Below are 22,851 nucleotides of genomic sequence, written 5' to 3'. Positions count from 1 at the left end.
AGCTTCGACTAGTATTTAGCTAACATCTTTATTCTACAGTTCTTTATTTTCTTTAAGTATTTCTCGAATTCTGATAGTTTCAAGAATTCATTTCCTGCTTCTACTGCCACTGCAGCGTTGTCGGAAGTTCTCCTCGAGCGAACATCATCATGGGAGATAATGTGCGTTGTCCTGGAAGTGGCCATTGATTTCCTACCAACGCTTGTAGGCGAATTGTGCTGCGGGTTTGAATAGTGTTGCATTTACATGTGTATACATTCCGTAATGCATGACGTACAAATTGAATGACGAAGCGAATACAGTAACGGCCAAATGTTTTTGAGGAATTTGAAGTAGTTGGCAAGTTGAAGTTAGTCCAAACAATAAGCGTTGTAGACATCTGCACAGTGGACCAAAGCGATGGTTGCTTGTTATCAGTACCGTTTTGTTAGCCAAGGAAAGAAGTGAATTTAAACATAAAAATCATGTAGTTAATTTAAAACTCGTATGAAAAATGAAGAAATCTCTGGTTTTGGGAATTCATTTCCAGCGCCTCTTCCACCGAGGGTGTGCTTATTGCTTCACTGAAGACAGAAAAGGGGTAGAATATGAAATAGAATAATGATATTTGGTTGATTTCAGTTTCAATTGAATAATAATTATCTTTATTTGTCAGGTGTAGTCGTCCACCTATTCTGTTAATTGCCTGTTTGGTCCAGTGTTAATGGTATCCCACTTGCTTAATACACATCTTGACGTAGGTTCAATCAGGATAGTTACGATAACTGCTAAAAATCCTGAAAAACTAACTTATATTTGCTTTTACTCAAATCGATCTGCACTTGATATTTGCAAGTAAAATACTAAATATTTATTGAACTAACATATTGTTCAGTTAAAAACGCTTAAAACACTTGAATATGGGCAATATTAGTTATTCTATTCGAGCAATAAATTAATTATTCATCTGAATGATAGAAGAAATTTGTAATCAACACGTCATACAAAATGAAAGAGGTGTTTTGCTTAAACCATTGTATTACAGAGTGATCGAGGAACGTGAAGGCCAACTCAAGACAATTCATTAATTCTTGGCAGGTTCCATAGAAAATTAATGTTTTTTCATATGTATGTACATGTGTGTGATAATAAAGGCTGTGGCTTGTTTATCACAAATAGTAATGTAAAAAATAAAAAAGGATTATGACATGGTAAGCAGTAATTTTAATTCCTAACAGGTGTTCTAAAATATGAAAGAAGAAACAAAAATAAATAAGTGTAAAATACTAAAAGTACAATTTTTTATTTTTTAAAACAGCTATGACAACATTTACGATTAGTAACTATTTAGTATCTTTTCTTTAAAACCAATTATATCTGAAGATTTGTGTAGTTGCAATTATTACCGAGCCAAGTTGACCTCCACCTCGCACTCGTGTGACGGTTGGCAAATAGCGATCACTAATTGAACTTCAAGCACTATATTTGCGGTAAATAATAGTCATAATGAAAGCGATTTTAGCGTTTTAATGTGCTTATTACATTAACAAAACCATTTAATTATCAAAGACGATTCCCAACTTGAGACTTACAATTCACAATTCCCAAAAAGGAAAGAGTTAGATCAGTGGTAGTGCACTTGTCTCAGAACCCGGCGATGAGTCCTGTTGGCTGTCCTTATATTTCCTCTTTCTTCAGCCTCTCACAGTACGCGTCCACTCACTGATGCATGGCGAAGATTTGGCAAAGGCACCTTTGACTTCAGATGTTGATGTGCCTCAATTAAATTTTTTTTTAAAAATCACCTACAGTTTCCACTTGCCGAAAGAATTGCTTGCCATAATCCTCTACTAATAGGTTAATTGCTCAGAGACATCATCCTGCTTAATTTCACAACTTTTTGTCTCAGGTTATTTGATCGCGGTAATCCGGATTAGCTTCAAAGGGACTGTACTTTGTTTTATTCACAGCTCATTTCCCGCCAGAAAAAGCCACCGGGAATTGACAAATAGATGATAGAACCTCAAAATTCACATTTTTTTCCCCAAACATTTACTCTAACTTCTCTATAAATTTGTTTATTTATTTTTCTAATTATTCGAATCACATAAACGGAAATATCTACTTTTGTGGGTGCAGTGATCGTTTCTATTTATAATTTCGAGGTAGAAGGTAGAACATATCCGTTTCTGTAATATTTAAACCAATATAACTCTAATACAAGCAACCTCACGAGTAAAAAAACTATGCAGGTAATTGAGCATGATCGGTCACGTGAGACCTTGCAAAGAGTGGAATTAGTAATCGACCTTAATAATCTGACCTTTGCGGGGATATATCATCAAAATATGGTCTCTTCAAAGACACAATACAAACTTTCTGTCCTTCCTCTTCGATTAGTCGGCTAACATCCATTGTTAAAAGTAGGACTTTACAATAATTTTTTTATTGTTTATATGCAAATGGGTCACTGTGTAAATAGGACGCAAATGGGTCTCTCTCTAAAATGAAATTTTCTGTAACCTTTGCACGGTACAAATATAGTTTTTATTATTTAGTATCGAGTAACTTTTATTTGGATGTGCAGAAACTTACGACAATTATATAAATTACTTTATGCACAACAAATTAAAATAGGCGTCGGTTAGACATTAGTGCATTCACAGTTTTCAGCTAAGTGAACAGAACATTTTTTTTATTCTTTTTAATTTGCTACCTGTATAAAAATAGATACACACCAGGCAAAGTGTGAATGAAACAAGTACAATACAGGATGCGAAAGCTGCCCGGCAAAGCCGACGCAAACCGCAACCGTAAGGACGCAGGAAGAGAGAAATCAGCCAGTGCTGACACTCTCGGGAATTCTAGTTGTGAAAAGGTCTAGGTTAGGAGATCACGAGGCCAACAGCGTTTTAGACGTCGTGGAGGATTATCAGGATGGATTAAAGAGGAAAGAGTTCAAGCTGATGAATTGGGATGGCAGGATAGGCTTTAGTGGAAATTGAAGAATCGTGAATAGATTGTTTCAGTGATTATTTCAGAAATCCAGAGGTTTGGATTAACAGATGTGAGTTGGTGTATTGCTGAGAATGAGATTTGAGATACTGGGACTTAGCTATGATAGCTGCTATGAAGGTCACTAAGCATTGTTTGATTATGTTGAAAGGTGCAGTTAGTTACAAGCCAGCGTAGGATTTCCAGAGTAATGGAGGGGCCGTATATGATAAAATTTCGAATGCCCTGGGACTAATGTAAGAGTTCGATTACCTATTTTTTTTTGGAATTAAATTCTTATAGAACTCAATATAATGTTATCAGCGTTAATAAGCACTTTGTATCTTTCCTTAACATGAATGCATAACTAATTAAATTTAAAAGCATGCTATACCAAAGGTTAAACTACAGAAATTTCTTAAGAAATCACCAGACAACTATAAAGATGAGAACTGTTGTAGACGATGAAGAAACACTTCTTTAAATTAAGAAGCACGTACCTAACATGATACATATCAAACTATCTGACGGGAGAGATGACATAGAAAACAGACGACTATCAGTGTTATTGTTACGTGGACTGGTCACGTGTACATTGAAGTGTGACGTTAAAGGAAGGCCACTATACCCATATCAAGGCCAAGCTTATGTCATCTTCCTTAGTTGAGTAAATCTTTATACCCATTCTCATTGTATCTAATATTTTTTTTCAATGTATCTTATATTTTGGACAGTAACATACAGATTATCGAAGAGATATATTTCGCGAATGATACTGGCAATCCTTAAGTTCGGTGGTTGTTCTCGAACCAGATCGATCTTGATTAGAACCTTACAGTTCGGTTGTAAATAGGCAATCAACAGAAACATTCGCCAAATTGTTGGGAGGTGTACAAGTTCATGTAAAAATCAATCAATGTTCAATTGAATGAACCCTTTTTCTTAGAGTAGTGTTTTAGGATGAGGTATCTTAAAGTGCCAGTACGCCGAAAACTTCTTCAGCCAACGCTGAACTCAATAGAAAACTGATTGAATTGTTAGCATCCATCAAGACATATTACTCTCAGCATTCTGGATTTCAGCAACCGTCTATGCCAAAGTATTTCCGGTAGAATGGAATTGTCAATTAAGTTATTTTGAACAATCCATTAGTGGCTTAACAAAGTACAAAATTAGAACACAGATTTGAGCCATTTTTGAGTTGTGCAGACCAAACTTATTAACAAACAAACGGACACAATTTGCTAATTTGTAAAAATCACAATTTTAGCTGGCAAAAAAACAAAGATATTAGGAGAATTGCTCGCGAACTATTACATGAGAAAAAAAGGAAAGTGGAATCAATTACATAATTACATGGCGAGTTGGGATTCTGAACTTTCTCTTTAAATACTGTCATCAAGTTCATTATCTCTTATATTAGCAGAAATTACAGACAAACCTGTGTTTTTATATTTACAACCGGACTAGTTTCAGTTTGTCTATAAAAGAAAATAATTATAAGATAAAAACAATATCATTTAGATTCCAAAACTGCCACCAAACTTAGCCATTCAGTTCTCTAAACAAGTCGTTTCTCTTTCTTTAATAATAAAAAAAAAGCTTTGATCGCAATAGTTTCTCTTAATAAGGATAAGATAAATTAAAAATAAGGTGAGAAATAAATACCTGAACTTGCCTTGCTGGCATTCTCTTCAATCACAGTTTTTTTAAAAATTTATTTAATTAAAGGGCTTCAACATCTGAGGCAACAAATATTTACTAAAGAGTTATTTTAGTTGATTATAAAGATAAAACTTGAGAATTATGCCTTGTTTCTTTGTTTTCTATTCAAGGATTAACTTGCATTTAAGGCAACGCCATCTGGTACCTCTAATCAGTAACAACTTGTAACGCACAACATTGTAAATCCTACGCCTTAAGATTCTAACGTTAGTATTAGATAAATTACTATTTAAAAAAAAAAAACAGCAGATTTAAAAGGGAATTAACAGACAATAGTTTAATGAAAACTATTGATTTTTTTTCTTTTTTTTAAGGGAAAGCTCAGAAACTTTTACCATAAATTCGCAAGTTTTTCTTGATCAATTTACTTGAAATTAATAAAGTTATCCGCACAATTAAGTACTGTGAAAACTTAAATACTTTAAGTACTGTAAAAGAGGAAAACTTAAAGTAATAGGTCTCCAGGAATTTTCACAAAAATGAATTTCCCTGTTAAAATTTAATCCATTAGGATTAAAAAAAAAAATGAAAAGTCTAGAAAAAATTGTATTAAAGTTAACATTAGGTTGTCCTTCATGGATGGAAACCTTAGTTTCGGATTAATTAAGCTCAGAGTGAGTTCTAAGAGAAAGAAAAAGCTTTTTCAGCGTATTTATTATGAGTTCATTAAGCGGAAAAACGCATAAAATAAATATAAAATGCTTGATCGCTGAAAATGTTTGTATATATTTCCTCGCAGTCCATGAGTAGCCTTGAAAACACTTGACCTTAAATATGGACAAAACTAATCTAGCTAATTCGGAGAGTTTTCTTCTCATTTAGTTTAGACATTCAAAGCTTTCTTTTTCTAGTTTTTTTATTTTTTTTTGAGGAAAAACATTGAGGAAAACTGGTTGAACTTTCGTTGCAGCCAATTAGAAGACAAGTAGGTGGAGACGGGAAGCAAGTGAAAGACAGAATAGAGTACTTTGCACTTTCATAAATATTTCCCACTGACCAATTAAAAATGGAAATTGTTGAGAGTTCTGAGGAAGAAAAACAATACAACCAACTGAACAAAAATATTTAGATAGCAGTGACTATTTTTTTTTTTACACTTCCTATTGAGTGATACGAGAATAGTATAACTTTCTAAATATGTTAAAATCATTGTAATTATCTCCACAGTAAAGATGTTTTATTGTTTTATAAGTAACCATCATGCTTTTGAAATCACACTAATAATGATACTTATTCTTTAAAACTTCAAATAAATAGAATTATCGTATTGCAGATTGGAAAACTAATTTAAATGTCAGGGACATAACAAGAACATTAACAAAGCAAGGAGAGACAAAGGGGTAAGTAAACTCAGTGTTTTGTGCTCTTGTCACAATCGCTTGGAATTTTGGGATAGTGCTAGCGTTTCTCTTTGTAGTAGCTTCTATAGTGGTCGACAATATGTGGTAGATATTGTTGTTTGTTATGTGAGAACACTGTCCGGTGACCGGCAATGCATTGAAAAGGCACCGTGCACCTATGATCTCAAATGATGAAGCGCTTTAATTTAAAATAAATAAAAATAAAGAAAATAAACATCCGGGGCTACTTTTCTTAAAAGGTGAAGATAACGGAGGCGAAGTAATGTTTACGACTAATGACTAATGCTAAAAGTTATTAGTCCATTCTGCTGGATATCTTTGAATATTTTCTAAATTTAGAGTTTTATTTGAGAAAGGATGTGTCCATTTGGCTCTCAGAAGGGTTGCAGAAGCCTGGAATTTTAAGAAGTTGCTCTATTAACCCATACACTGGTGAAAATGCAAAATTGTTAAGATGATTTCTGGTTAATTAACGAGGAAAAAAACCTTTAAACAAATCAGTAAATACAACCTTAGCACTGACGAACTAAATCGCTTATCCTCCTGCTTCAGATTTTGTTTTTAAATGTTAATTAATTACAACCGTAGAGTCTGTAAACATCAACAACTGTGTATGTTATAGAAAAGATCATATAGATTGTGACAGCTAGCTATCTCATTGCCCCTTTCGAGAGGACGTGAAGAGAGAAACTCTCTAGGTTGAAGGAAGCGGTTGAAAAGCAAGAAGGCGTGAAGCCATCGACGTTTTAAACGACGAGAGGATGGGAGTGTGTGGATAAAGATTGGACTTCTGGTGACCTGCTAGTTTTGTGCGGAAAATTTGGAAAAGGATAAGGTTAACTTCGTTGATACAGAGAAATTTAAGATCATCATGAAGGGGACGATTCGAGATGCAGTAAAATGCGTTTACAGTTCTACGAGCGACTTTAGACCTGAAACATTGTAAAGGTTGGATACTGTAAAATTTGGTGAGCCTCACAATTCGGCTCTTATTGTCCTTATTAGTTGAATTAATATTATGTAAAGTAAGTGTCTGTTAGGAGTCGTCAGGGGCCTAGAATCTCCTGAATATTCCTTAAAGTATTTCTCATTCCTTTCAGTCCTTTAAGTCTTGTGACAGAGTACCATTCTAGACACTGTTTTAAAAGAGGTAATTTTTGTCCCCCTTTTCTATCCTTCTTATGTTCGCACAGTTGAAAAATATCAAACAGAAATTTTATAACTGCAGAATAAGAAATTTATCATCTATAAAAAGAGACATTAAAGCTTTCGGATTGTTAGAAATGACAAATAAAACATAATTATATGCCTTATAAAGCGAAGTATTAAAAAGCCTTAATTCCCTAGTTTAATAAATGGCAAACCTATTATTTTTGACAGTAGTTGCGTAATTGCTCTCATAGAATAGACAATATTTTTTTCAGAAAACAGTTTATTTTAATAATATTTGTAAATACAATTCAGGGGCACAGTATCTACTGCTGACATAATAAATGGAATTTTAGCGAACATTATTCATCAATTGTTCAGAGTTTTATTGTCAATAAATTTAATCGCAAGTGTTTTTCGTTCATATCACTCTAAAAGTTAAAACACAAATCTCTTCTTTTTTTTGTAAAATAAAAATAATCACTCTTTTAATTAATTAACTCTTTCACTTTGTGTAATTCTTGTTTTTCTAATTAACAAATTTCTTTACCTAAACTTAATTAATTTATTAATATTTCTTATAAGTAATTAAAATTACTTATTAAAAATTCATGAATATTAATGCTTTTAACAAACAATTGAGTGAAAATATAAATATTAGAGAAGGTAAAACTAATCAAAGATCCTATTTCAATTAATTAAAGAATCGATCCAATTAATTTAAACATATAGAACCAATAAAAAATCAAGAAGGATCAGTAACAGGCAGCCAGTTGCAGTTACCTGATTGTAGCCACAAGAGACTATAAACTCCTAGCGAAGTATCCATACCTTTGTATTCTTAAGGACACTGATGACAAATTTGTGGCAATTAGATAGAAACTAGTCCTCCATCCCTGAGCTCAGAATATTTATTGAAAAATGTTTGAAATGAAGTACAGAGAATTTCATATATTTAATGCAGTGATTTTGATTTTTTTCTTGGTTTTACAAAAGTGAAATTCCAACTGAACTACCCGTAGTTTTTTGCTTTAATTTTTTCACTGTGATCACAAAGAGAGAAGTCAAGTTCGAATTCCTACTTTTTCGGACTTAAGATTGAAATTTTTATTTTTAGTAAATATCTCGAAGCAATAATTTGACGCAATAACCATCCTTTCCCTTAAAATAATCAGCAAGAGGAATTATATGCTTCTAAAGAAAATTTGAATAATGCAAGCGACAATATGAATTACACAAGTTACAGCAGAGATTAACCTAAAACTGATTTCAGTCTTGAGATAATGCATGTGTTTCGAATGAGTGAACATTGGCTACTGTAATTGCGCTTATTTGTAACGAAGTGGTAATAATACACGGTAAAGAAGGTTATTTTGGAGTTCAGATTGTTACTTACAACTTGAAATAATTGTACTTACTGCTGAAAATCATTCTAAAAGTTAAACTAAATGTCAAAGATAACTAAGCAGATAGTCAAATAAGCCACTAGTAGCTAATTCTTAGGAAGAAGGTGTTTCTTGTACCTTCTTTCCTCCGCAGTAATATTCAGCCTTCGCCGCTATATCACCAGTTAGGTGACCGCAACGACAGATCACTTGAACTGATCAGAACTTCAGCTGAGAACATTGTTTCTTGCCGAAGAGTTCAAACTAGATACAAGTAGAAGAGTAGTTAAATAAAATAATAGTGAATATTTGTTTCAAACTCTTTTCAAATAAGAATTTGTAAGTTGGAAGGTTCACAGAGCAGGGTGAACACCTTAAAGTTTAGGGAAAGTCAGCGGCTATGTGTGCCAGAGAGTGAGAAAAAATAGATCGAGTTAGTTCGATAACGAAGAGCCCAACTGAGTAAAGTGTAGGCAAAATGTGGTCAGTTGAAGGAAGATTTAAGAGGACAAGGTCCTTATTAAAAATAAATGATTAAGATAGAGGATTTGCTCATTGCAATTTTAATCTTACGTCAGAAGAAAAAAAATTAAATATACATATATATTATTTTAGAATCGTGACAAGATTCTGTACGTGAAAAAATTGAAAAGAAGAATAGGTAAGTAGTGATTAAGTCAGAGAAATTACGATTATACTTCCTTCATACTGTAATAACATTGAAACTACAACGAGGAAGGTAGCTGGCAAAATGAGATATGATTCATGATTATAAAAAGAAAATGAAACAACTAAAAAAGAAAAACCGTCAAAAGAAAGGTAAAAAATCAATAAGAGAAATGTCCGCTGAAATGAAAATGTAGTAGAATGTGACAAATTAGAGGTAAATAAAATAGTGAAGAAGTTGAATCTGGAGCAGAAAAATTTTACTATAAAATGAAAAAAATTCAAAAGAAAAAAATACGACAAAATCAATGCTGGATCAAAAGATCCCAGTACAAACTACACCATATACTTCAAAGAGATATTTTTCTTAGATTTCTCAGAAGAAATATCCAAACTATCAGGAGATTCACAAAATAAACACCATAATAACATAGCTAAAAAAAATGTAAAAAGTTAATATCGAGTGAATAACAATCATAGAAAGAATTTTATGGAATAATTCACTAACAATAACGTTTTCTTGAAAAGAATTTCTATTACAGAAGAAATAGCAGAGATAACTTGGAACTAATGTAAAAACGGCTGTCAAAACTTAAAAAAAAAATATCCGATACATGCTTCTCGTAAAAAATAAAACTATTTTAAAATTAAAGGATTATTGATTTTAGAGTGGAGCTTTAATTTTTAATGTAAATCAGGGACAGCTCTTTCTCATCATTTTACTCGCTTACAGTGGCACAAATACGTGAACTGAAATCTTCCTAAAATCAAAAATTCTCTTTTGAAAATGAATCTGTAATCGAAGTTAATGGGTTAACTTACAATTTTAACTAGTCTTTAAAAAACACTTTTACGTGAGGTTCAAAGTACGATTAAAACGAAAAGGAAATATCAAATTCGAACCATCTTTTAAGCAATCGAGTTCTTAAATTCAAACGATCATTCAGTTCAATACTGTACTAATCTATTGTTATCAAATTCTTTTCTGTATTTTTCACTAAATAATATGCCTTATTATTATTTTTATAAGGTTAACAGATTGTAATTTTAATTTCAGTTACATTTGAAAAGTTTATTTAGGTTAAAATATTTTTTCTCTAGCCTTCATTTTCACTACTAACTTATTTTTCTACAGAAATAATTAAAAATAATAAGATAAATACAAATTGAAGGCAGGATGTTGGACAGATTGTGTAACAAAGTTTGAAGGAACAAAAGCTGACATAGTAAATTACAAAACTGGCAAATTTCTTTATTTTAATAAAAATACTTACAGTAAATAATAAAAGAAATTTTATACAATGGTAGTTATTATTTATTATTAATTTTGTAAGTAACAATAGAGAACTTAACTAATTTCGTGAATGAACTACCTTGACAATGTTCTACAAATGGTATGAAGATTTTATTTTACTACAGTCTCAGAAGAGTGTAAACTACCTTGATAACGGCCTCAGAAATTTCTCCTTTAAGGCCACACCTTACACCCACGCTCTGGCAGAGCTCTTAACGAGAAACCGTTATACTAATCTGGTTAAACAGATCTATTCAACTAACTAATAGCATTCATTCCTCATACACAACAGATTGCTGTTCTTTTCAAGATTAAATAAAGTCTAATATATGAATATATTACTATGGTTTAACAGAATGAGTATTTTATTTATGATTAAGCTAGCCGAGCAGTGGTCATTTAAAAGTTTCGAAGTTTCAGTACTCGAACACCCAAAATAATCACATCTACTTCCTGAACGCTAGCTATTCTCCTATTCTAATACAGGCTAGTTAGTTTTTACAGTTCCACACCATCTAAGCGACATGCACCCCCACTTCTAACTGTTTTACATACCATATTTGTTGGCACAAAGCTAGCATGCATATCAATATATTAACTGTAAACTGTGAACAATTAAATATAATAATATAAATAATTATTTTTTATTATATAATAATCCTGGGTAAATGTCAAAATATGAATACATTTAAAAATGTCAAGAACTTTGTGTTTACAGATTTTGTTATGGTATTGTAATATTAGTAAGCTATATTTACAGATATAAATATGTATTCAATCGGTCTGACTTTCTGTTCTAATCGAATGTCACAACTGTTTAAAATAGACAGTTCAATATAATTCTGCTAAAGACAAAGTTTTGTGGAAATTTATGCTTAAATTTATAAGAAACGCTTTTAGCGAAACCTAATAAGATTGGATTGAACGCACGTTACCGGCAACTGGATAGAAGTTCTAGAAGAAATAAAATGGATATAAGATACTTAACTGTAGGAGTCCAAACGCACTTCTCTCAATCACCTCCAGGTCAGGGTTTGGGGGTTCCCTAAACTGTAAATCCAAAACTCTCCGAACAGAAGAGACTATTGCTTATTCTTCTTTCCAGGACTTACCCTTCAACTACCAGAAGTAAACAATTCCCAATCCCAGATACAAGGAACTTTCTAGAACTAAGTTATCTAAGTAAAGCAAATAAATATACAGGGAATTCTTTATTAGAATGCAGAACATTCGAATGTTAGCCTTTTATCTTTTATCCCGTACTTTAAGGGAAGCTATACTGAATGACAAAATCAATGACCTCATGAGCTTCAGTGAATTCTTCAGTCAAATACAAACTAGTTGCCAGGATAAAAAAACATAAGGTAATTGATTCGGTTATGCGGTTTGGCCACTGTGGGATCTAACTCCAATGTGCTGTAATAGCGGATACTGCTTAGTACCTACTGTGTGTAAACATAACGCCTGCATTTCAGGGATGAATTCTTGAATTATCTGGTGAACTCTTGAATCACCTTAAAGATGGAGATAAAAGATAAGGATTGATTGATTGATTGAAAGATAGGGATTACTGTAAATACAAATCAGCAGTTCAACAGGTCATCTAGGAAAGAAGCACGAGAATATATAAAAGAGAATACATGAGACAAACCATTCAGTTCACTGAAAGACCTTTTCAAATATGACCTAATTCATTTTCCAGAACTCTTCTAAAAGAAACATTACAAAAATTGGTAAAAACTGTAACTTATTTATCTAATCTAATCTAATCTAATCATTGGCGCTACAGCCCATTAAGGGCCTTGGCCTCCATCAACAAATCTCTCCACTCGGAACGATCCCCGACTTTCCTCCTCCACTGCCCAATACGGAGTCTTTGGAGGTCTGCCTCCACATCCTGCAGCCAGCGCAGCCTCGGGCGACCCCTTGGCCTTCTCCCTCCAGGATGTCCCTCATATATTTTGCGGGGCCATCTCTCCCTCGCCATCCGGTGCAGGTGACCCAACCACTGGAGCCTTCTCAATTTTACACATGAAACCAAGGTGTCCTCTCCGAACAGTTGGTATAGCTCCGTGTTTTTCCGAATCCGGAAAACCCCGTCTTCGCTCACTGGGCCGAATAGGCATCGCAGCACCTTCCTCTCCCAACAGTCCAATCTGGCTTCCTCTGCCACTGTCAGGGTCCAAGTCTCCGACCCGTACATCACTACAGGTCTAATCACTGTTTTGTATATGGTGATCTTGGCCTTCCTGGAAACATCTTTTTTCCGGAGCGTTCTTTTCAGAGCACCCAGGCACTTGTTTCCTGCCGTCAGTCTGCTCCTAATGTCCTGGCCTACCTCATTCTTGGATGTGAGGGTAGTTCCAAGATACTTGAAAACCCCCACTCCTTCGAAACGGTGTTGCCCGACTTCGAGGTCGCAGAGCCTTCTTTCATTTCTTGTGGTCACCATACACTTAGTTTTTTCTTCATGGACCCGCAGTCCACACGTAGCCTGTAACTTATTTATGACTACTCAAATAGTATGTGACTGCGTAAGATTTTAAGAACAGTTAATTAAATATGCATTGTACCTAACCTGTAGAAGATAAATTAAGTAATAATAACTGAGGGAACTAGCACGCAAAGTCAGAAAGTAAGTTAGTGGGGTTAGATTCTCACCAAAATTACACGCACCAGCCTTACAGATAAAACACGTTCAATTTCAATTTCCTAATGGCAAATGAACATGAAAAATAATTTTGATTAACTTCTGTTATAAAATAATTAGAACATGGATTAATTAAAATATTACATATATTATAGTAAAATTGAAAGGGAATTCTATTCATTGAATCAGAAAAAAAGATGAATTGAAAAATGCTCTCGGTAATAATGAGGGAGATTGTCATAAATTAAGATGAAAAATTATTGATTTTTAATCTAGATGCATATTACATTTGCTCCAACTAAACCATCAAAATTTTAAACTACAAATACTGCTATCGCGTATACCAGGCGCTTCCTTTTGCAAGCGGAAATGCTGTGGTTATTTAAATTCTGCTAAAAATAAAACTCGAGTGGTTTTCCTCTAAACTTATCACGTAAAATTCAAAGCACTATTTCTTTTAAAACATTTGAAAACTAATAACTTCAAGAAAAAAAAACAGCTTTTCTTAAGGGAAAAGTGGATTTGCCACTTCATTGTGTGTACTTGGTGGTTGCCAGCTGCAGAAAAAAAATTATAGAAAAACTCTAGTATACTTTCCATTTACTCGTTTTAAATTCAAAAAAAGGACCTGTCAGCGCAGGGAAACTGAAACAGATCTAAAGTGAATTGAATTTGGTTAACACTTGCAGTTACACTGCATAGTTTTTTTAAAAGAGAAGTTGATTTAAACTGATATTATCCAAGTTCACTCGAATAGCGTTCATTTAAGTACTTTGAGGTAAAAATTTAACAGAAGTATCTACAAAATTATTTGAAAGTAAATCAGGAAATGTGCAATTAAAGGACTTGAAAGAATCAGGCGTAGAATTGTGAGCACTGAATTGGCAATAATAACAGTAACACTGAAGATGCATGCAGATAATAATAATATTATAATAACAAAGACCAAACTTTTGAAGTTCATCTCTATCAAAACAATTAAGACACTTTGAAATTGCTCGAATAGTTTTTTTAAAGCAGTGGCACTTAGATAAGATAACGCTTTGACTGTTCTTATGCAACTTGAAAAAAAAGTAAATTGGTTAAAGTTGGAATGGTTATCATTATTTATACAAATAATACTGTGAGAGAGTACTTCCGTGATAAGCAGAAGAGAGATAATAGAATTATAGACCAGCAACTAGTTAATCAATGTTCTTCACTCGGATAATCTTATCATTTTTCTGAGTGAAGATTTGGGTGAATTATTTTCTTTCTGAGATTATTAAAAGAACTTTACCTTCCGAAAAATAGTAAATTAGTTGATTGCACTCAAAGTGTCCGTTATTAGTAATAAATTTATTCTTCACGCCGTTCGTATGACAAAATAATCAAATCAAATCACCACAGTTTGTAGTTAATTGAGATTTAAATTAATGCAAATTTGAGAAGTCAATCAATAATCAATTTCTTCAATGAAATGAAGTAATTCGTCCTGTTTATAACTAAAGTGAAAAGAACACTACATGTTTTTGGCAATTGCAAGAAAAATTTCGTAAAATAGGCGAGTGATTGGAAACCATATAAAATATAATCTCGTGTTGATATATAATACTTCTGCCTACAATGAGAACGGCGTTGAAATTCACCAGTATTGTGCGTAGTTTACTTATATACGTGAGATAGCAGAGGCAAATTATGTCTACGAAGTACAAAAAACAAAACATTTTGGCGTTTTATGAATAATAACAAGATTTACCTTTATATTTTTTGTTGGATTAGAGTTGGTTGCTTATTGTGGCTAAATTGGATGCTAATCTGTTTCAAACAACACATAAATGGTTTTTATTATAATTATGAAATTTTTATTATTATGTTTGAATATTTTCCATAATATTTATGTTTACACATAAATAAATTCACATTAACATTTTTATAATCTTAAATGGTAAATTTCCACCTAGAAATAGAAAAGATTAACAAAGGGATAAGCTAGAGGAAAGAACCTATTAATATAGTAGCGACCCCGAAGAACGTAAATAACTCTTTAACCTTTTAAACATAAAACAAAAATAACTTCTTCATAATAGAATATTTTTAAAATATTAAATTTTTGACTTTAGCTAGTTGTCATGAATTCGAACAGTGATGACTAACAACGCTATGTAGATCGGACAAAAACTATGGTCATTGATATTATGAGAATAACATATTATGAATTTTCTTTATATAAGTACGATATAAAAGAAAACAAAACAGTATTATAGTCTCGAGTTCTTGAGAAGGTCACCAGATTGTTGAACATCTAGCTACAACTAAAGCATAACTTCTTCGCAGTGTCAACAAAAATATGTGGGCTAAACAATCTCCTCAAGATAATACCCAAGAGATATTCCCTTACCAGAATAACTATAGTTAATTGTGCTGGTAGTGGAAAAGATAGCCAACAACTATACCTGACGAAACAGCTGACGTAGGAAAATAACTTACTTGAGTATGTTAAGGCAAGAAATGAATGCCGGAATTTCCCGTGGCAAAAGATCTGTCGGTAAGTTGTAAAATAATTAAATTAAAACTAACAATTTGTCTAGAATATTTCTCCGAAAAAATAAAGAAAACCAACGGAATAAAAAGCTAAAATTTCATGAATATAACATCCTCTCTTCAGGTATTTATGGATTAAACTAGGATTAAACCAACTAGCTTTCTAATCCTTCTCCTATTCGCCATCTTTTGATTTTAGTGAGTTATTTATTTGAACTTATTGATCAAAGCCACTGAAGAACTGATGCACTTTTGATTTTTTTTAAATTTATGTTTGATTGATCTAAATCTAAATAATTTGGTAAGATAGAAAGAGGGCACTAATAATCGCAAAGAAATAATCCCTAAACTGGTGATCTCAAAATTGTACGGTGGGCCTCAAACTGTTTTTATAGATGGCCGATGATACACCTACTTAGTTTAGCAAACCTATGGGAAAACACCTACTCTCTATCCCATAAAACATAGTTTTATGAGCCCACAATTGACACATTGGGAGCTGGGTCATCGCTGTGGCCATTTAAAAAACAAAAAGAAAAGATAGTTAACAATATGTAAGTAATTAGTAATCTAATTAGAACAAGGACTAGGGTGGGTATTGTTTTATAATATCCACATTTATACAGATTAAACATCAATTTGTAATGCAAAACAATAATTGTTAACACAATTGTAACAATACTTTTAAATAGGTGTCATAACTTTTGTCCTTGAAATAAAATTGTAAAACACCAAGTAAAAGTAATTTTAATAAGATTAATCAATTACTTAAATTTCACTGTTATCTGTAGAAAGAGTACACCAATAGGAGGTCGGCATCGTACTAGAAGGCGCTCCACGCCAATATGGACGAGCCAAAGTAATAATAATCAAAAACTAAGTAGTATAGAAAGATAATTACTTTAATTGAAAGTAGTTAAATGTGAGCCATAATGCGAACGTTCATTTGGCCTTGGTTAGGAAGTCCTGGTGTTAAGGAGCTGATAAATCTACAGCATTTTTAGTAGATCAATAAAAAATAATTTATTATTTTAAAATAAATTACCAATTTCCGAAAGAAAGTTGAATTACGTTATCTTTGGGCCAAAGAGAGTGATGTTCAGTTTATCTTTGTAGAAGGTCAAGAACTTTACATTCACCAACGCAAGAACTGATTATTGTCATTGTTCTTTACTATAAAAGAAAGAATGAACCATTATCGAATCAACAATGTTCGATGAAACTTTGAGAAGTTAAATTTTAGATTTAAAAAAGACGGGGCGGGACCCTATCCCCACGGCAACGCAGCCACAAGAGGCTTATTGTGCCTTCCCCTTGAGTCTAATAGGTGAAACCTCCCCTTCTAAAAAGGTCGAGAGCTTTCCCTACTAGTTCCTTCTGCGCTATTATCTCCTTCGGCCTCGAAAGTTCCAAAGATGTCGTAGCGCAGCCGCTCAATTGCAACGCAATCGAACAACAGGTGAAAGGCCGTTTCCTCCTCCTCCTGGCACAATCTGCACAAAGGTTCCGAGCTAATAAGCCCTATCTTGTGCAGGTACTTCCTGAACCTTCCGTGCCCTGTGAATAGGCCTGTAATCAGAGTGATATGATTTCTGCCCAAACCTAGAGTCACCCAGTACCTTTCATGTTCTCTCCAGATCCAATCTCTGAGAGCCTCATGAACTGCACCCCCAGTGATCCCCAGGACTGGTTCCGGACCAGTGAAAGGAGTACTAGCTCCATTCCTGGCCAACTGATCAGCTATTTCATTCCCCTTGATCCCCATTTGGCCCGGCACCCATTCCTATCGGACTTTGTTGTGCCGAGCCACTTGATGTAGGGCCTTTTTACATTCCCAGACCAGGGAAGAGGTAATTCTGAAGGAAGAGAGGGCCTTCAGTGCCGCTTGACTGTTCGAAAAAATGCAAATCTCCCTATTTCTAAGATCCATTCGCAGATTTTCCCCAGCGCAGGCTTTAATGTCAAAGACCTCGGCCTGAAAGACGGTGGCATATCTCCTAAGAGCACTCTCAATGAGTACCTTAGATTTAGCCCCATACACTCCAGCTCCGGTCCCGCTTGAGAAGTTAAACTAGAATTGTTTTGAAAACTCAGAGACAATGTAAATAAAAATGAGTTTTTTTTTTAATTATTTTAGTATACAATTATTTCTAGATTGATTGATATATATAGTATAAATATTATATTAAAAATTACTTAGTCATTAGTTGATCAGTATAAATGTCAGGTTAATAGTAAGGTCGGAAAGATAAGAGTAGTGACTGAAATAGAGTTATTATTGTTCAAAGTGGAGTACCGAACACTGCTCTATTGAAGAGGTTTTACCACTCGGTATTTTTAGTTGAGTGAAATTCAGATATAATTGTTAAGTATCATTCCCAGTGAACACGCAGTCTATTTTAATTTATTTTTTTATTGAAGAAAAATGTTTAATTGAAGAAGTTAAAAGTGCTTTTTTTAAATTTCACTAACCATTAATAAATCACCTGGTAAAGTAGAACTCAATGGATAATATACTTTAAAAAGAGTCAATGTTCTAGAACTCTTAAGAACATAATTTATCCCAACAGTTACTTCTTATAAGAAGAATTTCTCCCAACCTAATGTTGTAGAACTGCCTAAGGTGTAAAAAAAAAAAAAAAAAATCATCTTACAATTTAATAAGAAATAATTAAAAACAGCCGAGGTACATTTAGTTGACTGATGTTGCGCCAAGGTCGTCAAAAAAATAAATTCAGCAAGCATCGTAACATTGTGAAAAAATTAACGCTCTCATTATCTTCCACGATAACATTTTGTACAGGTAAAACAGTAGATTGAAGAAAAGTGAACTTGTCACGCACGCTCCAATGTTATATCATTAGGAGATAATGAAATAAAGGGTGTTTGTCGCCAGTAATTTTGTTTTTTACCATCATCTAATTTTATTGTAACAAATACATCCAGTAGCCAAAGTGAGTCAAATTTTAAAAAAAATCATATATAAAGGAATATATACTTAACAAAAAAACTCTTAGTTGAGTATAAGGGTCGATAAAACCACAAAAGGTACATTCTACTCAACTTTTTAAACTGTGAGTATTTGTTAAGGAGATATTTCCTTAGATAAGAAGATATTTCTCCCTAATTTTGAACTTAAAGTCGATTAAAAAGAAAAGATCAAAGAATTCATTAAAAAGGTTTATAAATAAATTCCAAAAAAGAACTACTTGGGGAAGCAAAGATGCTAATTTTTGAACTTATAGTCAATTAAAAAGAATACATCAAAAAGGATTAAAAAACATTTTGGGGAAACAAAAACGCAAATTTAGAACTTATATTCAATTAAAAGCAAAGATCAAAGAATACAACAAAAAGGCTGTAGAGTCTTAGCAGAATAAAGAAACGTTGAATAACAGCTCCAATTGTGCTTAAGGAGGTAGTTCTATTAGCTGTCATTATTTCGCAAGGAAGCTCGTATTAGAGAGCAAATCTTTTAGAATGTGTGGAAAACTCTCAGATTTCTGTTTAACTGATTCTTATCAAGTTTAATCCAATAAAAGTAAAAGTTAATTGTTCGTAAATCTAACAATGACAACTTCCTCAGAAAAAACTGAATAAGCTACAAACTTGTATTTTAACTTAGCTTTAATTTATTTTTAACAAGTAGTGAGATACTTTAACAATGAAATATGTATGTAAAAGAAAAGTACTTTCGCCGAAGAATTGTAAGTACACTTTTCCTACCATTATGTGGTAACAATATTACATATGTTAGACCATCTTAATAAAGTACAATGAATTGTCTACTAAATAAGTTAGTATAAGAAAAACTATTTCCGTTTCTTGCTTCTCCTTTGTTCAGCTTCATTTCTAATCATTTGATGATAGATAATTGTCAATGAACAACGCATAGAAAGCTACAATTCAATGCACATGATTTTATTTTTAAATTCACTGAAAATATTAAAGAAAGAGACACACACAAAAACTTAAGTGAAACTGTCATAAGACCCTCTTGTAGCTAAACTCCTGAAATTCCCTTGCACCGACCAAAATTAAACTCGGAAAATTTAAGTCAAACAAGAAATTTTGTAATAAATTACATGAATTTAAGCATTTAAGTGGCCAAGATATATTAATATTGATTAAAATGGGCACTTTAAAAATAAACTTGTCTTTACAACGCCCATACACTCATTGTTTAACTTGTCTGAAATCAATTTTATGTTTACAGAAAAGTTTTTTTTGTAACAAAGAGAAAAACCTTTGTAAGGCTGGAAACATAGTGGAGCGGCGAGCAAAGCGGCGATGATAGCGAAGAGCAAAGCGGCGAAATCAAACACAAGTAAACATATGGGACCGCGCATAGTGGAGAGCAAAGCGAAGATAGAGCAACGCTATCTATAGAGAGTAGAGCAAAGCGTTATGACATGTTTGATTTCTTTGCTCTTATCGCGCTCAATTTGTAAAGGTTATTTTTCAAAGGTTATGGATATTGATACATTTATTGGTTTAGTTTGTTTAAAGAAACCTCTGTGGGACCACAGTATTTGCGAAGCTACAATAGTTTTTAACAATTAATAATTAATAGTTAAAATTATATAACAATTAGTAGTTAATGGAGAATTCAGGTACTTTTTTGCTACATTTAATTTGGTTCTCAATCCCTTAATGCTAACTTTCATCTAAATACTAGGCAAAATTAAATTACATTTTCACGTCCTACTACTTCTGATCAGAACGAATTCTCCAATCCTTCTTCTGTAGCGTCGTACTACTCCAATTTTTCAGATGAATAACATTAATTTACGGCAAATAATGGAGTAGTGATTTAATAAAATTAATGTTTTTTTTAATTGACTAATTTCTTTATATCTGTATATATTTCTATTTTGGTTTTGTTAATTTTTTTCTAACCTTAAAGTAACTGCTAGGATTAATGGGGTTACACTGGGCTAGTATGTAATCAAATGTTGATATAGACATTCGAAAATACGCATGAAACTTGCCAGGATGCTCCCGAAGTTGTTGGTACAAGTGATGAAATTCACCAAGTTCATTTCTAAACTTATTTATGTCATGTACACTGCAGCTCCTACTACTAAGCTGCTGCAAATACCAAAGTTTCAACGAAGAATTTTCATATAAAAATAGTTCCTCCATTTTGTTTTGTCAAAAGGAGAACGCGACTAAACTCGTCACTATGTGCGTGCGAATCTTTGCTCGCTGCTCGTCGCTCTCTTTGATCTGAAGCAGCTATCCTCGCCGCTTTGCCCGCCGCTCCACTATGTTTCCAGCCTAATCCAAATATATGGAAATTTATGGCATTTAAAAAAAGCAAGATTATTTTTGTGACAAGAAATGAAAATAAAGGAAATAGATTTTATTTAAATCTTTGATTTGTATCTGTCGTGTCTATTGTATCCCTGACCAGTTTCGAACCTTCATCTGAGGTAGAATAATCAGTGTGGTGTAGAGATTTCGACTTCACTTATGTTACAGTCTCGCACTATACTTGCTGGCTTTTCTTTATATACGTATATTTGTTCAGCAACTTCTGCAATCGATCTTATTCCATAACTATCAAAGCACATGCAATGCGTAAACTATATTGCTGATTTCAACTTATTCTTATTTCTAAAAGAATTTAAGTAGTTATTGCTATAGAAAACAAGTTTCATTGGAAGTACATGATTTGAGATTCTTTTCAGAACGATGAATAGCGCGTTGGTACAAAGAGTAACCGTGTTTGACCGTGCCACTAACTGATTGTTATTTTTACAGAATTTCAGAAAAGTGACCGGTAGTTCAAACTCATTTCTGTGCATTAATGTTTCTGTCACTTTTGACAATAAAGTTGCTAAGGTGTTTTTGACGAAAATGGTTATAAAGATTTTGTTCAATCCATTTTTACTTTCTAAACTCTCTTTTATAAGAAACGTTTTTGCTAGTAAATTGACTTTTTGCATGATATCTTAGCGAAAAGCAATCTAAAGCCTACCACTAAAATACCACGTTAGATTCTATCATCAAACTAATATCAAGGTAAGAGTAGATTTCAAGTATTGATGGAATTACTGAAGAAAATCACTTAACCAGAGAAGGAAGAGAGGTTGTGAGCGTGTAAAATGATTCAAACCATTTTCATTTTATTTTGAACGGTTGCTCAAATATAAAAATTACTTTTATTAAAAGAAATTTTTTCCAGATCATTTAATTTTATGAGGTTTATAGTGGAATCTGTGCAAATGTAAAAGTTTAAATCTTCTTCACAAATTGGGCGATAAAAAATAGATTTATTTTTTCTAGTCCATTGTCATTTTCATCTCAGCTAAGACCTTTCAAATCTGCCCATTAAAATAGTAATGGCGGACATAGAAAGTTGGGATTCACGTAGACATATAAATATACTAATATATACAATTGATTATTTTTTTAAACAAAAACTACAACAATATTTGCTCCAACAGAACAATTTAATGAAAAAATCGGGTCAATCGCTATTTACGATCCATATTTACAGTGCTTGGTTAACTTACATTAATAAATAAGAAATTAAAGATTGCTGGAATATTTTATGACATACATATTATAATGTACGTACATGAGCCAGTTTCACAACTTTATGCAAGTTACCAGATGCCCCTTTTCTACAAAACTAGTGCACACTAAAAGTCTGCTAGATAATATAGAACCAGTGTAGAACCAGTTCCGTAATCACATAATATGTAATTCTTCAACACACCTAGATATTTCATCCTAACGGAAGTTAAAACAACTACGTGATCCATGCTGTAACAATTATTTTTTAGATCCTAATAATGTTAAATTGATTTATACATATAAAAGTATGCAAGTAATAATTATTAATTTCCAAAACTTGTAATCAATATGCCCTAATTGAAGGCGGCTCAGTAACGCCTCTTTCGACGTTTAGATCGGAATGAGAGGCTCTGGCTGTTGACATCCACTACACCTTGGCCCGAATTTAGACACCTAATTCTAAAAAGTAGTTTCTATTAACTCTTCTTGAATCCGGGTGGTTCTTGGAGTGCGGATTAGTGTAGCTGCTTTTTCAAATTTTTTGATGAAAAAGAAACATGCAAGGAAAAGCATAGCTGCAAATTGTAGACCGAAATGGTC

General features: G+C 32.9%; 1 protein-coding gene and 1 long non-coding RNA gene across 10 annotated transcripts in view; one reads left to right on the top strand and one right to left on the bottom strand.

The window, feature by feature from the left end:
- LOC141449818 (sodium-dependent nutrient amino acid transporter 1-like) overlaps positions 1-22,851 on the bottom strand; it is a 115,455-nt gene that overhangs the window by 29,490 nt on the left and 63,114 nt on the right. The window lies entirely within an intron of this gene.
- Positions 896-10,558, top strand: LOC141449819 (uncharacterized). Of its 6 annotated transcripts, none has more exons than XR_012455717.1 (5): positions 896-1,469; positions 3,435-5,773; positions 5,972-6,038; positions 6,682-7,027; positions 10,395-10,558. It is a non-coding gene; the product is annotated as an uncharacterized lncRNA (long non-coding RNA). The 6 variants fall into 6 exon arrangements; XR_012455720.1 differs by lacking the exon at positions 10,395-10,558 and having other exon boundaries at positions 3,435-3,635; positions 4,809-5,773; positions 6,682-8,168; XR_012455716.1 differs by lacking the exon at positions 6,682-7,027.

Source organism: Rhodnius prolixus, unplaced genomic scaffold (genome assembly GCF_049639745.1).
Source record: "Rhodnius prolixus isolate KJV_2025 unplaced genomic scaffold, Rpr scaffold_2, whole genome shotgun sequence".
NCBI lineage: Eukaryota > Metazoa > Arthropoda > Insecta > Hemiptera > Reduviidae > Rhodnius > Rhodnius prolixus.
This window is presented reverse-complemented; position numbering and strand designations above follow the sequence as displayed.